Raw genomic sequence first — 16622 nt, 5'->3', positions numbered from 1 at the left:
TAACCAATGAAAATGTCCAATTCTAAACTAAAATGTCTTCTGAAATACCCCAAATACCTACAGACATTTGTCTTTATAGATTTCACTGAGTCTTTTTCAAAATGAACATTTTCAGTGACCATTATGATATCATTACTAACCCAAGTTTCTCCTTCATTTGGTCACATATTAGTTGTTGATCTCTGTTTCCTTCTACATTCTTACACTCATAATTCATTGATTCTGACATTTGATTGTGCCTCAGCCTATTTATTTTTGTACTTCTCTGCTTTTGTTTATCTTAGATTTTCTTAATCTGGTCAGAATCATATTTAATTTTAATTTCAGTCCAACGTTTCATGTGAAATTATTCCTTCCTTTTGGATCACATAGGATATGTTTTTGTTTCTTTTGTGAAAACCTGCTTCCTCTATTAAATATTAAGTTAACTCCAGAAAAACCTGTGACTATTTATTCCTATGGCTTGCAATGCATGCACACAGTGGTGTACATATGGTGGGCTATCATTCAGCATTTACCACATGAATGCAGACGTCTTTGTCATCGATTCTGTTCTCAATCAGGTATTGACTAAATAGGAGACATGATACTTAAAGGTACAGAATATTAAGAATAACTTTTTGATAAGCAAACAATATAAATTTTACATTAGGAAAATCCATACCTATGTTTCCAAATGCAAATTATCTTTAAAATGTTGACTAATATTTATTAATTGCAACAAAACAGATACAAAAATTTTAAGGATAGAAGATGCTCCTATAAACAGCTGAGAATTTTTTTAAATAACTCATTTTTGTCTTCTTCTTTGAAAACCCTCACACTGTCCTCTAACTTGGTTTCTGTCTGGAAAGAGTGATGTGGAAGAGGGTAGATTTATCATCTTTTTGCTAAGAATGGTGAGAAGAGGGGGATTCTGATTAGAACTTAGGTTAACCCATACCGTCTAAGAATATAGTAAGTTCCTCCACTTACTCAGAGTATAATTTACATTCTTAAAAAACATTTGATAATATTTTAATGTTTCCCCATGTAGATTTTGTTCCTTTTTAATAAAATTTATTCCTAAAAATGTAAAAGTTATGAAATACATTTTTAATGATTAAAAGGTTAGTGCTATTATTTATTAAAACAATTTTATACCTATTTTATATCCAGTCCTCTCATTAAACTTATTAGTTTTGGTAATATTTTGAACTGTTTAGTCTGTTATTTAAAATACTGCTTGGTGGCAGGTCACGGTGGCTCACGCCTGTAATCCCAGCACTTTGGGAGGCCGAGGAGAGTGGATCATGAGGTCAGGAGATCCAGACCATCATGGCCAACATGGTGAAACCCCATCTCTACTAAAAATACAAAAATTAGCCAAGCATGGTGGCGCATGCCTATAGTCCCAGCTACTCGGGAGGCTGAGGCAGCAGAATCACTTGAACCTGGGAGTCAGAGCTTGCAGTGAGCTGAGATCACTCCACTATATTCCAGCCTGGTGACAGAGAGTCACTCTGTCTTGAAACAAAACAAAACAAACAAACAAAAATACTGCTTGGCATATAATAAGTGATTAATACACAATGTTATCATTCAGGACTGTGCTATGTTTCAGTAAAATAGATTAATAAATCAGTGCCATTTTATAGCATTAAAATACATATAAGCAAGGAAATAATAAAAACATAAGTAATTATGGACCAATATGATAAATACCATACGAGAGGTATTTATTAATTAGTTTTGATTGGGAATGTTTTGATGACTGTAATATAATTTTAAATATTCTGGTATCAAAGGGGCTAACTAAATACGTGTGTTAGTTTTAAATTATACTTTAGGAATAGTCATTTCTTTCATCAGAAATTAATAATCCAGGTTGGGCACAGTGGCTCACACCTGTAATCCCAGCCCTTTGGGAGGCGGAGGAAGATGGATCACCTGAGTTCAGGAGTTCAAAACCAGCCTGGACAATATGGTGAAACCTTGTCTCTACTAAAAATACCGGGTATGATGGCAGGTGCCTGTAATCCCAGCTACTTGGGAGGCTGAAGCAGGAGAATTGCTTGAACCCAGGAGGCGGAGGTTGCAGTGAGCTAAAATCACACCATTGCACTCCAGCATGGGAAACAAGAGTGAAACTCTTGAGAGAAAAGAAAAAAGAAAGAAAGAAAAGAAAAGAGAAATTCATAATCCAGGATGTATAGCTAGTGTTTGCTCAGAGCAATCTATAAAGGTAACATAACTGCTACAAATATTCCAACTAAAAAATACCTTAATCAATATGAGCCTTTTTTAATGAAAATAATGAGATTCAAAAATGTATTTTTGTGAAAGTGGAAATAGGTTCTCAACATAGAAATTAATGATATTCAAAATATTCTACAAAATTTAGAGGCAATCCCCACTCAACAGCTAACATTAACAGAGTAAGACATGTTTTCCGAATATTTTCTCATCGCAATATAATGGCTTTTTGGCCTGTTCCTCAGTGCCCAATTGGTTGCCAGCTTGGGTGCTAGTAAATGTTCAGTGAATTGTGGCATATAATAGTTTAATGTATTTTTCTAATTGAAAAAAAAAGTATTATTTTATATTTTATTTATATTCTGTATATTTCCTACTTGACTAGCCTTAAAAAATAAAAAAGAAAAAGAAAAAAGAAACATCCTTATCTTAAAGCTTTCTAGTATTAAGAGAAGAAGCATTTTATAACACAGAAACAAATATGCTTTTCTAAATGCAAAGAAAACTGAATCCTATTCAAGCTTTTCTCCAACTATAAATATGCATATCATTAATTTTTGAGAACCGTAGTTTTGTTGATTTGTTTTAGATATGAAAAATTAAGAGCGAATAGAAAAGTTTGCTTGTCTAAGACTAATCCATTGCAGGTTGACCTCCCAGAGAAGGGACTGTTACACCCGAGCGAGTTAGAAGGAAAGGTCCACACTCTCAGTTCCAATTGAGAGTCCTTCATGGCCGGCATCAAAGAGTCAGCTCATGGTCAAAATTCTCTTGGCCCTGAGAAAGGGGCTTGATTCCTTTTTATGCCTTGCTTAAGAACGGGGAGGGTGAGCCTAACTGAAGCAAATTTACAGAAACAGAACAAGAAAGTTAAGTAAGGAGGCTGGTAATTAGGAGGCAGGGGAGGTTCCCATGATTGTTGATTACTAAGGAAAGTATACACAAGTGGTTCCCATGATTGCTGATTACCAGGGAGGGTATTCAGTACTTGCCATACAATCAATTAAGGGGATATTCACAATAGCAAGTGGGCTTGCCAAGCAGGATATGGTTACAATGGTTATATGCCTCCATAGTTCTAAGCACAGCATGAGCCAGCACAGTAGCATGACCAGGTTATGCACTCAAGGGAGAAACGGTGGGAGAGTTGAGGCAGAGGTTAAGATGGAGTCTGTCTGGCTCTCAGCAAGATGGAGTCAGGCTAACAGAGGGTAGGTTAGCACAGGACTGACCTCTTTCAAAGCTCCATGGCAACAGGCTGTTGCCCAGTGATTCAGACAGTTTCTCCAAACCTGAACATCAGTCCCTTGGCATATCAAAGGAAGGGCTGGTACTTTCCCAGCCATAAACACAGGTGTGCCTAATACCATTATTTGTTTGTTATGCCACATGACTTTAACCACCCAGCTTGGATCCCAGGTCTCTCCCACAATAGGGGAGGGGTAACTGTCCCCTAAGCCTGCCCCAGTCCAGAAAGCAGAGGTACCACAATGGAACTGAAGCAAGATTCATTTTACTTCCGAATCCTAGCCCCTAAGTAGATGAGAGGAAAAACCCCTGTTGTGTGATCATGAAAATTAAAGGCTCCAGGGCTCAAGGTTAGAAATCTCTAAGTGTCTAATGTCTGAACCTACTGTATCTCTCCACACTGACTCAAATGGTGATGGACAACAGATTAACCATCTCACCCCACTTTGTGAATTTTCCCCAATAATTACCTCTCCAGCAGTTTAGGCATGGGTGCTGCGTAGTCATTTGCCCTTGTTTGCATGACAAGAGTTTTGTACTAGAACACTGCCTTTCAAGATTCTAGGAATGAAAAGTTTTTGCATAGAAAATTTAGAAGCTCAATGTGATGCTTCAAGTGATGTCAAAGGTCAGGAATAGTTAGATAATATTACTTCTGACAAAAGGTAATATAAGAAAAAGAAATTATTAGTAGCTTCAAAATGATTGATGCTTTTTCAATGTTTGTACTAAATATGTTAGTTCATATTTATTTATTTAATATGCTAATACATCAATTCAACATATTTCACCTAAAATTTTATACATTGTATTTTTTATTAAGTGTGAGTTTAAAATTAAAGATTTAGGCTTTTAGACATTACTGATACAAGTATTTAAAAATTAAAGGCTTTTTATTGGTGTTTTCATTTTGATACCAGAGAGGGAAATTTGACAATAGCTAACAAAACTGCACAGGGATTTATCATTTAATCTACCAGTCATTTAGAATTGATCATTAATTCACTTCAAACCATTTCATATTGTTGTTCCAAGAATATAAAAATACTTATGTGCAAGATTATTTATTAAAATATTATTTGTATTGGAAATAATCTAGACATACACAAAAAGTATATTAAATGAACTATAATGCATCCACACAATTTATTATGCAGCTGTTCAAAAGAATAATAAGGACTTTTATGAACTGAAAAGGATTTGTCTCCAGGATATATTATTAAATAAAGAACAACAAAGTACAAAGCATTTTTATAGTATTATATTTTTTGCATTAAAAAATGATGAATACCAAAATCTACATGTGACTTCACATTTTGCAAAATGTGCATGCAACATAGAGTATACTAGAAAGTAAGGAGACTACTTGTATACAGTGGGTGGCTGAGAATGGGGTGGGCTGGATGGAGGATAACAATGGTGTAAGAAAAAATGGTTGGGAGGAGTTATATTTCTCTTGAGTATTACTCTTTGTATAGTTTCAGTTTGTGAATTATATCAATGTTTTTTATACTCATTAAAATAAAGCATGATTAATATAATTAAGAGATGTGGAAAAGCCCAAAAACGGAATAGAAACCAAAAAAAAACTATATTTCAAATAAATAATCACAGTAAAAAGTGGTAGGAAAAAAAAGAGCGAACCCAATGAATATTTGAATGCCATATTCATTCTAGGTAAAGATACAAACTGCAAACCAAATGTTCAACTCCGGTGAATAAAGTTGCAATTATTTTTATCACAGATACATGCATTAGTAGTTCTGAAATTGATTATATATTTTATGACTAACAAATGAATAAATACATTTTGAATAATGAGAACCAGGTTTCTCACTCTTTGAGAAGGAATTTAAACATATGAGAAAGGAGAATGTAAGAATAAACCCAGTGGTGTTCTACTGAAATTGGTGGTATCGGTATGAATTTATAATTTTTAACATACAGAGATAAATAGAGCTGTCAGGGAAATAGCAACAAACAAAGTGAATCCCTGCCTTCATCAGTTGACAATTTTAAAAGTAGAAGATAAGAACATAGACATTTCCAGTCATTACAGAGACAATCTTTCCTTAGGATGGTAAAAGTGGTTCATAAAATCATGTGATGTAACACCAAAGGGCAAAATGCTGTCTTACGAGTTTCAAATGAAGCACAGTGTGACTTTAAGTTAGAGGAAATTTCAGAAAACACCGTTCCATACTCTTCATATGAAGTGTCCATCTTTATCACTGCAACACTGGTTTCCAGCGGCAAAGGCAGTGGGGGCTGATGAGGCAATGGCAGCCATCGAAGGCATCCGTGGAGCCCAAAAGAGAAATTCATCTGTGAAACCTAGAACTACTGGCAGTAGTCCCAGGCAGCAGAGACCTTAGCATTCCAGAGTTGTGAAAGAGACTGGAGTAGAGAGCAAGAAAAGGGGATATGCTCTGGGGGAGATGAAAGATCTGTTAGTATGCATGCAAAAAGTCTCTATGAGCCAAAGGATACCCAGTAGTAACTGAGTGAAAAGTTTAGAGCTTCTATCCCTTTCGATAGCAGGTGGAAGGGAAAACTGTGTGTGTGTGTGTGTGTGTGTGTGTGTGTGTGTGTGTGTGTGTGTCACACAAATCCAAACACATCCACACATAAAAACACTGAGAATGATCTTAAAACCCATGGTACTAAGAAATATGATTGTATAGGGTACCCCTAATTTACATACTACAACTTTAATGCCACTGACTATGGATTTATTTCAAATTAAGTAGATTTCTTTTTTTAAGTGAAGTAAGATATTCAAGATTAAGAGGTACTAATGATGCTCAATACATTTTCATTTACTTCTCTGCTCTCCTTATACTACCAAAGTTAATTAGAAAATATACCGTGTCCCAGGTGCTATGCTGAATTCCTTATACAGTCAGCCCTCCCTATCTGTGAGTTCTACATCCATGGGTTCAACTAACCACAAATCAAAAATAGTAGGAAAAAATACTATATAGATTGTTGCATATGTATTGAACACACACTAACTTTTTTCTTGTCATTGTTTCCTAAAAAATGCAACATAAACTATTTTCATGGTATTTAAATTGTATCAGGAATTTTAAGTAATGTAGAGATGTTTTAAAGTATGTGGGAGGGTGTGTGTAGGTCATAGCAAATACTACACCATTTTATATAAAGGACTTGAGCTTCAGTGGATTTTGGTATCTTCAAAGGGTCCTAGAACAAATCCACCATGGTTACCGAAGGACGATTGTATTCATTTTTTCACTTTATCCTCCCAATATTCCTTTCTCAGCATTTTGTGGATGAGAAAACAAGGATAGGAAGATTAAATACTTTGCCCAGATACAATCAGCCGACAAACATCAAAGCATGGACTCAATCCAGATGTAGTAGGACTCAAAGTCCTACACTTTTAAGCACTTCCACAATGCTGCTTTGTGATGAAGACTAAAATTAGCTCATAGTTTGAATTAAAAATGTATTCACACTGAACATTTAATTTGAAAAGAAATATTTCCTTTATATAAAGTTCTTTGGTATATTACTTGTTCTATATTCATGCAAATGTGTTTACTTTTGACAATGTGACATTTAAAACCTTTAGTTCAATGGTAGTCACGCATAGAATATATCTTTATAAGTTACATAGTGACTTAGTCCTGCTAACTTCTGTTTCCATTATATTAAAACCCATAATTATAAAAAGGGTGACAAGAAATAGATTAAACCTTGAAGGGTCCTGATTGGGTGAGAACATGAAGAAGCCCTCTAGAGTGCTATTTACATATGTATATACATGTGTAGAAATTAAATGAACTATGCAATTAGAATTTTGTGTGCAGCATTGTATACACTGTATGCCTCAATTTATTTATTTATTTATTTCATTTGAGATGGAGTTCTACTCTTGTTGCCCAAGCTGGAGTGCAATAGCACAATCTTGGCTCACTGCAACCTCTGCCTTCTGGGTTCAAGTAATTCTCCTGTCTCAGCCTCCTGAGCAACTGGGATTGCAGGCACATGCCCCCATGCCCAGCTAATTTTCGTATTTTTAGTAGAGATGGGGTTTTGCTGTGTTGGTCAGGCTGGTCTCGAACTCCTGACCTCAGGTGATCCAACCACCTTGGCCTCCCAAAGTGCTGGGATTACAAGCATGAGCCACTGTGCCTGGCTGCCTCAATTTGAAACAGAAAGAAAGGAAAGGAAGAAGGGATAGAGGGAAGTGGGGAAGGGAAGAAGAGAGGGAGGGAGGCAGGGAACGAGGGAAGGGAGGGAAGGAGGAAGGAGAAAGAAAGAAGAAAAAAGAAAAGGAAGGGAGGGAGGGATGGAGGGAGGGAAAGAAAAGAAATAGATGACTAGAGTATGTTATCTGGTTGCTAGTTTGGGAACTAAATCAGGTGTTCAGTTTGGACATGTTAAAATGTGTAGGCATAGAGAAGGCAGTTGAATATGTAAGTAGGGATTTCATCTAGAATGGAGATAAAAATTTGAAAATCATCTTTGTATAGATGGTGTGCAAAGCCACAATACTACCTGAGTTTCTTGGAAAGAAAGTGAAATAATATTCTAAATCCCAGAATTTGCTAAAGTTTGTGAAAATAAGAGCAAAGTTCCACCAAAAGTGTCAAAAACAAGAAGATGAGAAAAGGATGAAATGGTATGATATAAATAGATGCCAGAAAGAGATAATTATTTAACTTATATTTTTTATTATTTTATTTCACAGAGATGAATCTTTAAACTCTACATCCTGATACAATTATCTGAAGGAGAAAAAGAATGACCTAACCTGTGAGGTCACAGGAAATAATTATTTAAATGCTTGGGGGATATTAAAAAACTGTTCAAGGTGATCATGAGTAACCAGGAATAATGACAAGAAGAAAGGCAATATATTGTTGGACATATGACAAATGGAAAGGACAAAAAAATCTTGAAGCTGGGCATGGTGGTGCGCACTTGCAACCCAAGCTACTTAGGAGGCTGAGGTAGGAGGATTGCTCAAACCCAGTAGTTTGAGGCCAGCCTGGGAAAAAAATAAAAGACAATCTTGGCATTAAACTATGAGAAATTCCTAAGCACTTAGCTCCCTGTAGTTCCATACTGATATTCAGGGAATATTTGTTGTGTTGAATTATTTCTGAACACCTCCCTAGTATTCTATTTTTGTTTCTTAATTCTGAATGCATTTTTGTGTGTGTACTCACCCTGCAAGTATGTTATCTCAGAGCTTAGAAGTCCTTCTGAGTTTCCATGGCCCTTCATTCTGAGAGACAGAAGCACTGAAACTCCAACAGAGGACTTTGTAGGAGTTAAAAGTCTAATATTGATTCTAAACTTAGTTTCTCTAACTCCAATTTCAATGATCATACCAAGAACTTATTATTGAAAGCATTATTTTTTATGTACCTACTATAATCACATTTGCCTTCATTATCTATTCCTTTATTAAGTACCAGTCCTAGTACCAGTCCTTTAAAAGATTGTCTTCTGGGCTTTCCCTAGACTTCCTCAAGTATATGTTTATTCATTATTAAGGTGTGTGTTTAGCTAGTCCTCTCTTTAGTATCCTGCACACAGTATCCTGCTTGACATTAGCTATTGAGTAATCATGTAATGAATAGATACATAAGGAAACAAGGAATGAAAATAATAATAATTGCCACCGGACTGTATTTTATGGGACTGACATTATAAGAAGCTACTCATATATTGCCAAAGAAATCCTTAATGTATTTCCTGCTACAACTGGATGTGAAAGAACACTACCAGCTCTTTAATCTACCAAAAACAAAGAAGAGAATAGTTGCCATCTCTGCTCCTTTGGTAAACATAAAACATCACCTCTGTGGGAGGAAGGATTAAGAGTCAACTTCCCTTTGAAACATAACAAATGCAAGAAATCATAAAAGTATCATTGAATATCCTGTTCTCATTCTCTTGTTAATACAGTTTTTTTTAATTTCAATATGGTAAGTTAATATACTAAACTCTTGTTGCATGTAAATTTGAAAGACAAAGTAAAAATATCTAAAAACTTAATGGAAAGAACATACCACAATACATTTGATCAACAAAAATGAAACCATCCCCAAGATAACTTTATAAAATTGGTTAGGAGATTCTTGCATGATACCACTATGCCAGTGGTCCTGCCAAAGTTGATTAAGGAAAAAAATAAAGCTCACCTAAGCCTGCAGCACCATCAGCACTAATCATTAAGCAAGCTTGCCCTTTGGTCCTCTTCCTTGTAGCTGGTCACTGCTTACTACCCCAGTATAATGTAGCCCTCGTCATAAGACTCATTGTTCCTTTTCTGTTCCATAGATAAAATCTAAGACATGTGAGATGATAGGCTTTGCTTTTGAGTTTATTCTTTAGCTTCCACACACTAACAAAACTACTGATGCTGGCTAGTCTGAAGGACTTAGTGAGAAGCTGACTCATGGAGAACTGCAATTTCTACATTCTAATGATTAAATCCCCCTTACCCTGACCAATCAACAATCCAAATTTTGTAGCTTTTCATCCTCCACAATCCCCTTAAAGGACACTTTCATGAAGCAAATTTGGGGCTTGAGATTTCCACTCATTTCCTAGTTCAGAGGCCTTGAGATTATTAAACTCGTCCTCTGCTGCAAATCCCGCTGCCTCAGTGTATTTGTACATTGCTGCATATTGAGCATACAAACCTGGCAGCACTGCAACAAAAAACACTGAAATTAAAAGACAACTATGGAGAGTGATATACGTAATCTTATATTTCTAACCGAGCACACACTGGATACCCAGCAGATTATACCTAGCTCTGGTAAACAAAATATTGTCTTTCATTTAAAAATATATTGAATATATATTGATCCTCTAATACATCTTATAAGTGCTGAATAGACTTCATAGGAGATACTGGTCTCAATATATTAAAATAATGTGGATAGATTTTATGTTATCTTCTAAAATGAAGATCTCCATTAATTGGACGTGATCATTACTAATAGGGGTACAAATTCAGTTTAGCATCTTTATTGGCAACTTGAAGTGATAAGTTAGGGTATTGACTTGCCTAATTTTTTTATTGAACTACAGCTATCAGAGATAACAAATAATCTTGAAGTCAAGATTAACAGGGCAGAGCCAGTAGTATGGAAGGCCAAGCTGGGAGGATCACTTGAGCCCATGATTTGAAGGCCAATTGGCACCACATATGAGACCCCATCTCTACTACTAATAATAATAATAATAAAATTAGCCAGGCATGATAGTGCACAGCTGTAGCCCTAGTTAATCTTAAGAGGCTGAGATGCTAGTATTGCTTGAGCCTGAAAAATCAAGACTGCAGTGTGCTAAGATCATGTCACTGCACTCCAGCCTGGGTAACAGAGCAAGACCATGTCACAAAAAAAAAAAAAAAAAAAAAAGGCAGAGGAAAAGACTTTGGTCACTGAGTTAGGGTGATAAAGTAGGTTAAAAACTAAATTAATTTCAGTTTTGTTTGGTGGAAAAAAGTAGGTACCAGCCCAGTTCTGCCTCCTGTGAAGCCATATGAATAAATAAAAAGCTCGAGAGAATAACGATCTACATCTGCTTCCATTATGTGAATTCATACATCATATAATATAATCACCTAACTCTCTGAGTCATAGTTTTCTAAGTGAGAAAATAAAAATTTCTGCCTCGTCACTTCAGAATCTTATAATGTCACAACATTATATTACTGAATACTTTCTGATAGTAAACATTATGCAGACATTAGATATCATTATTATTCTGCTTAGACTACATGAAGATATTATTTTCTAATGTATGATTATATATGGGAGCCCTTAATAAAATATGACTTAAGGGAAAATGCTTGAAAACCATGACTTATTACAAATTCTTGAAACAACAAGGGAAAAGATTAGGTTCATAGGAATCTGAGAGCCATCTGTAAATATCATTAAATTTTATTCCCTGTCTACTAATTATGAATGTCTTATCTCCACAAATTCAAATCATCATGTACACTGCTACCAAATTATTCTTCCTGAGTAATACTTATTATGTGTTTCTCTTCTGCTTAAAAATTCTTCAAAGGAGAAATCCAAGATGGCCCTTTAGGAACAGCTCAGGATTGAAGCTCCCGGTGAAAGCACAGAGGGTGAGTGGATGCCACATTTCCAGATGGATCTTTATTGCCCACAGACCAGGAGATTCCAGGTGGAGGAGCCCCACGGGTCGCCAGCATGGCTGTTTCCGCCGATGCGACGGCTCTCCATACAAAATACACTGGTCTAGTTGCCCTTTTAAGCTGGCAATTGGAGCTCCGGGAAGGCAGATTCACTCATTCACTGATTAAATGGGACTGAAACAGAGAGACAGGCCAGGAGATTCCTGGGCAGCGCCGTTGTTTCAGCCGGCACAGTGGGTCACCACATGGGAAATCACACAGATCCCAGCACGCTTTCAGCAGGCGACTGGAACACCTGGGAGAGAGTCAACTGTTCAAATTAAAAATAAAGGCTCTGAGTCAGGGAGCCAGGTGATCAGGCTCGGCGAGTCCCAACCCCACAAAAACAAAAACAAAAAAACAGCAATTGGAAACACTTGGGGTTGAGAGTTTCAAGGCAAGCACAGCTGTACCCAGGATGGTGCAGCTCGGTGGGGAAGAAGCATCCGCCGTTACTGAAGTATTCCACCCCTATGGAGGTAGTCCGCCATTGCTGAGGCAGCCTGCCATTGCCAAGGCAACCTGCCATAACAGAGGCCATTACAGAGGTGGGCCACCATTGCTGAGGCAGTTCTAACCACACCCATATGAGCAGGACCACAGGGAAGCTCAAACAGCAGCAGGGCAGAGCCAGCAGCAGGGCGGAGCCCACAGCAGCTCAGCAAAGCCTCTGCAGGCAGAGAGTGACTAGGCTGCCTCCTTGCTGGGCAGGGCATCCCTGAAAAAAAAAAAGGCAGCAGCACAATGGATACTCATAAATAAAGCCCTAAATCCCTGGGACAGAGCACCTGGGGAAAAAAAGTGTGTTTATGAGTTCTGCTGCAGCAGACTTAAACGTACCTGTCTAGCAGCTCTAAATTAACAACGGAGCTCACAGCTCAGCACTTGAGCTCCTACAAAAAACAGACTGTCTCAAGCAGCTCCCTGACCCCCATATATCCAAAGAGTCACCTCACAAAGGACTGATCAGACAGACATTTGGCGGGCATCATTCTAGGACAAAGATAGCAGAAGAAGAAACTGGTAGCAACCCTTACTGTTCTGCAGCTGCTGCAGGTGTTCCCCAGGCAAACAGGGCCTGAAGTGGACCTCAGCAATCCTACAGCAGAGGGGCCAGACTGTTAGAAGGAAAACTAAGAAACAGAAATAACTACAGCATCAACAAGCTGGACATCCACTCAGAGACCCAATCTGAAAATCAGCAACTACACAGATGACAGGTGGATAAATCCACAAAGGTGGGAAGAAACCAGCGCAGAAAAGAAGAAAACACCTGAAACCAGAACACCTCTCCTCCTACAAGGGATCACAACTCCTCACCAGCAAAGGAACAAAGCTGGATGGAGAATGAGTGTGATGAAATGACAGAATCAGACTTCAGAAAATGGGTAATGAGAAACTTCTGTGAGCTGAAAGAACATGTTCTAACTCAATGCAAAGAAACTAAGAACCTTGAAAAAAGATTTGACAAAATGATAACAAGAATGGACAACTCGAGAGGAATATGAGTGAATTGATGGAGCTGAAAAACACAACACGAGAACTTTGCAAAGCATGCACAAGTTTCAACAGCCGAATTGACCAAGCAGAAGAAAGGTTATCAGACGTTGAAGATCAATTCAATGAAATAAAACAAGAAGGCAAGATTAGAGAATAAAGCACAAAAAGGAATGAACAAAGTCTCCAAGAAATGTGGGACTATGTGAAGAGACCTAATCTACGTTTAATAGGTGTACCTGAATGTGACGAAGAGAATGAATCCAAGCTGGAAAACACTCTTCAGGATATTATCCAGGAAACCTTCCCCAACCTAGCAAAGCAAGCCAATATTCAAGTCCAGGAAATACAGAGAACACAACAAAGATACTCCTCAAGAACAGCAACCCCAAGGCACATAATCGTCAGATTCACCAGGGTTGAACTGAAGGAGAAAATGCTAAGGGCAGCCAGAGAGAATGGCCGGTTTACCCAAAAAGGGATTCCCATCAGACTCACAGCAGATCTCTCGGCAGAAACCCCACAAGCCAGAAGAGAGGGGGGGCCAATATTCAACATCCTTAAAGAAAAGAACTTTCAACCCAGAATTTCATATCCAGCCATTTCCTTCACTAAGCTTCATAAGTGAAGGAAAAATAAAATCCTTTGTGAAGAAGCAAGTACTCAGAGATTTTTGTCACCACCAGGCCTGCTTTACAACAGCTCCTGAAAGAGGCACTACACACAGAAAGAAACAACCAGTAACAGCCACTCCAAAAACATACCAAATGGTAAACAGCATCAACAAAATGAAGAATCTGCATCAACTAATGGGCAAAACAGCCAGCTAGCATCAAAATGGCAGTATCAGATTTACACGTAACAATATTAACCTTAAATGTAAATGGACTAAATGCACCAATCAAAAGACACAGACTGGCATATTGAATAAAAAGCCAAAACCCATCGGTGTGCTGTATCTAGGAAACCCATCTCACATGCAAGGATACACAAACGCTCAAAATAAAGGGATGGAGGAGATTTACCAAGCAAATGAAGAGTAAAAAAAAGCAGGAGTTGCAATTCTCGTCTCTGATAAAATAGACTTTAAAGCAACAAAGATCAAAAGAGACAAAGAAGGACATTACATAATGGTAAAAGGATTGATACAACAAGAAGAGCTAACGATCCTAAATATATATGCACCCAATACAGGAGCACCCAGAGACATAAGGCAAGTTCTTAATGACTTACAAAGAGACTTAGACTCCCACACAATAATAGTGGGAGACTTTAACACTCCACTCTCAATATTAGACAGATCAACCAGACAGAAAATTAACGAGGATATCCAGGACTTGAACTCAGACCTGGAACAAGCAAACCTGATAGACATTTACATAACTCTCTACCCCAAATCCACAGAACATACATTCTTCTCAGCACCACATCACACCTACTCTAAAAATGACCACATAATTGGAAGTAAATCACTCCTCAGCAAATGCAAAAGAATGGAAATCATAAAAACAGTCTCTCAGACCATAGTGCAATCAAGTTAGAACTCAGAATTCAGAAACTAACTCAGAACCACACAGCTTCATGGAAACTGAACAACTGGCTCTTGAATGTTGATTGGATAAACAATGAAATGAAGGCAGAAATAAAGAAGTTCTTTGAAACCAACTAGAATGAAGATACAACATACCAGAATCTCTGGGACACATTTAAAGCAGTCTCTAGAGGAAAATATATACCAATAGGTGCCCACATGAGAAGAGTGGAGAGATCCAAAATTGACACCCTATCATCAAAATTGAAAGAGCTAGAGGAGCAAGATTAAAAAAAAAAACCCAAAACCTAGCAGAAGACAAGAAATAACTAAGATCAGAGCAGAACTGAAGGAGATAGAGACATGAAAAACCCTTCAAAAAATCAATAAATCCAAGAGCTGGTTTTTTGAAAAGATCAGCAAAATAGACATACCACTAGCCAGATTAATAAAAAAGAAAAGAGAGAATAACCAAATAGATGCAATAAAAAACGATAAAGAGGAAATCACCACAGAACCCACAGAAATTCAAACCATCATTAGAGAATATTACAAACAACTCTATGCACACAAACTAGTAAACCTGGAAGAAATGGATGAATTCCTGGACACTTGCCTCCTCCCAAGCCTAAACCAGGAAGAAATCGAAACCATGAATAGACCAGTAACAAGATCTGAAGTTGAGTCAGCAATTAAGAGCCTACCACACAAAAAAAGCCCAGGTCTAGATGGGTTCACAACTGAATTCTACCAGACACACAAAGAGGAACTGTTACCATTCCTCTTGAAACTACTCCAAATAACCCAAAAAGAGGGAATCCTTCCCAAATTATTTTATGAGACCAACATCATCCTGATACCAAAACCTGGCAGAGACTCAAAAGAAAAGAAAACTTCAGGCCAATATCCATGATGAACATAAACGCAAAAATCTTCAATAAAATACTGGCAAGCCTATTGCAACAGCACACCAAAAAGCTTATCCACCATGATCAAGTAGGATTCATCCCAGGGATGCAAGGCTGGTTCAACATATGCAAGTCTATAAACGTAATTCACCACATAAACAGAAACAAAAACAAAAACCACATGATTATCTCAATTGATGCAGAGAAGGCCTTTGACAAAATTCAACAGCTCTTTATTATAAAAATCCTCAATAAACTCGGTATTGATGGAACATATCTCAAAATAATAAAAGCTATTTATAACAAACCAACAGCCAATATCATACTGAATGGGCAAAAACTGGAAGCATTCCCTTTGAAATCTGGCACTAGATAAGGATGCCCTCTCTCACCACTCCTATTCAATATAGTACTGGAAGTCCTAGCCAGAGCAATCAGGCAAGAAAAAGAAATAAAGGGTATTCAAATAGGAAAGGAGGAAGCCAAATTGTCTCTAATAGAGACATGATAGTATATCCAGAAGACCCCATCGTCTCAACCCAAAATCTCCTGAAACTGATAAGCAACTTCAGCAAAGTCTCAGCATACAAAATGGATGTGAAGAAATCACAAGCATTCCTATACACCAATAACAGACTTAAAGAGAGCCAAATCAAGAATGAACTGCCATTCACAATTGCTACAAAGAGAATAAAATGCCTAGGAATACAATTAACAAGGAACGTAAAGGACCTCTTCAAGGAGAACTACAAACCACTGCTCAACAAAATAAGAGAGGACACAAACAGATGGAGAAACATTCCATGTTCATGGTTAGGAAGAATCAATATCGTGAAAATGGCCATACTGCCCAAAGTAATTTACAGATTCAATGCTATCCCCATCAAGCTACCAATGACCTTCTTCACAGAACTGGAAAAAAAAAACACCTTAAACTTCATATGGAACCAAAAGAGAGCATGCACAACCAAGTCAATTCTAAGTAAAAAGAACACAGTGG

General features: G+C 37.4%; 1 protein-coding gene across 8 annotated transcripts in view; it reads right to left on the bottom strand.

Moving 5' to 3' along the window:
• LOC103795960 (testis anion transporter 1) overlaps nucleotides 1-16622 on the bottom strand; it is a 152972-nt gene that overhangs the window by 91100 nt on the left and 45250 nt on the right. The window lies entirely within an intron of this gene.

The sequence above is a fragment of the Callithrix jacchus genome, chromosome 4 (genome assembly GCF_049354715.1).
Source record: "Callithrix jacchus isolate 240 chromosome 4, calJac240_pri, whole genome shotgun sequence".
NCBI classification, from domain to species: Eukaryota; Metazoa; Chordata; class Mammalia; order Primates; family Cebidae; genus Callithrix; species Callithrix jacchus.
Note: the sequence above shows the minus strand (reverse complement) of the source record. Positions and strands in the feature narration are given on the sequence as shown.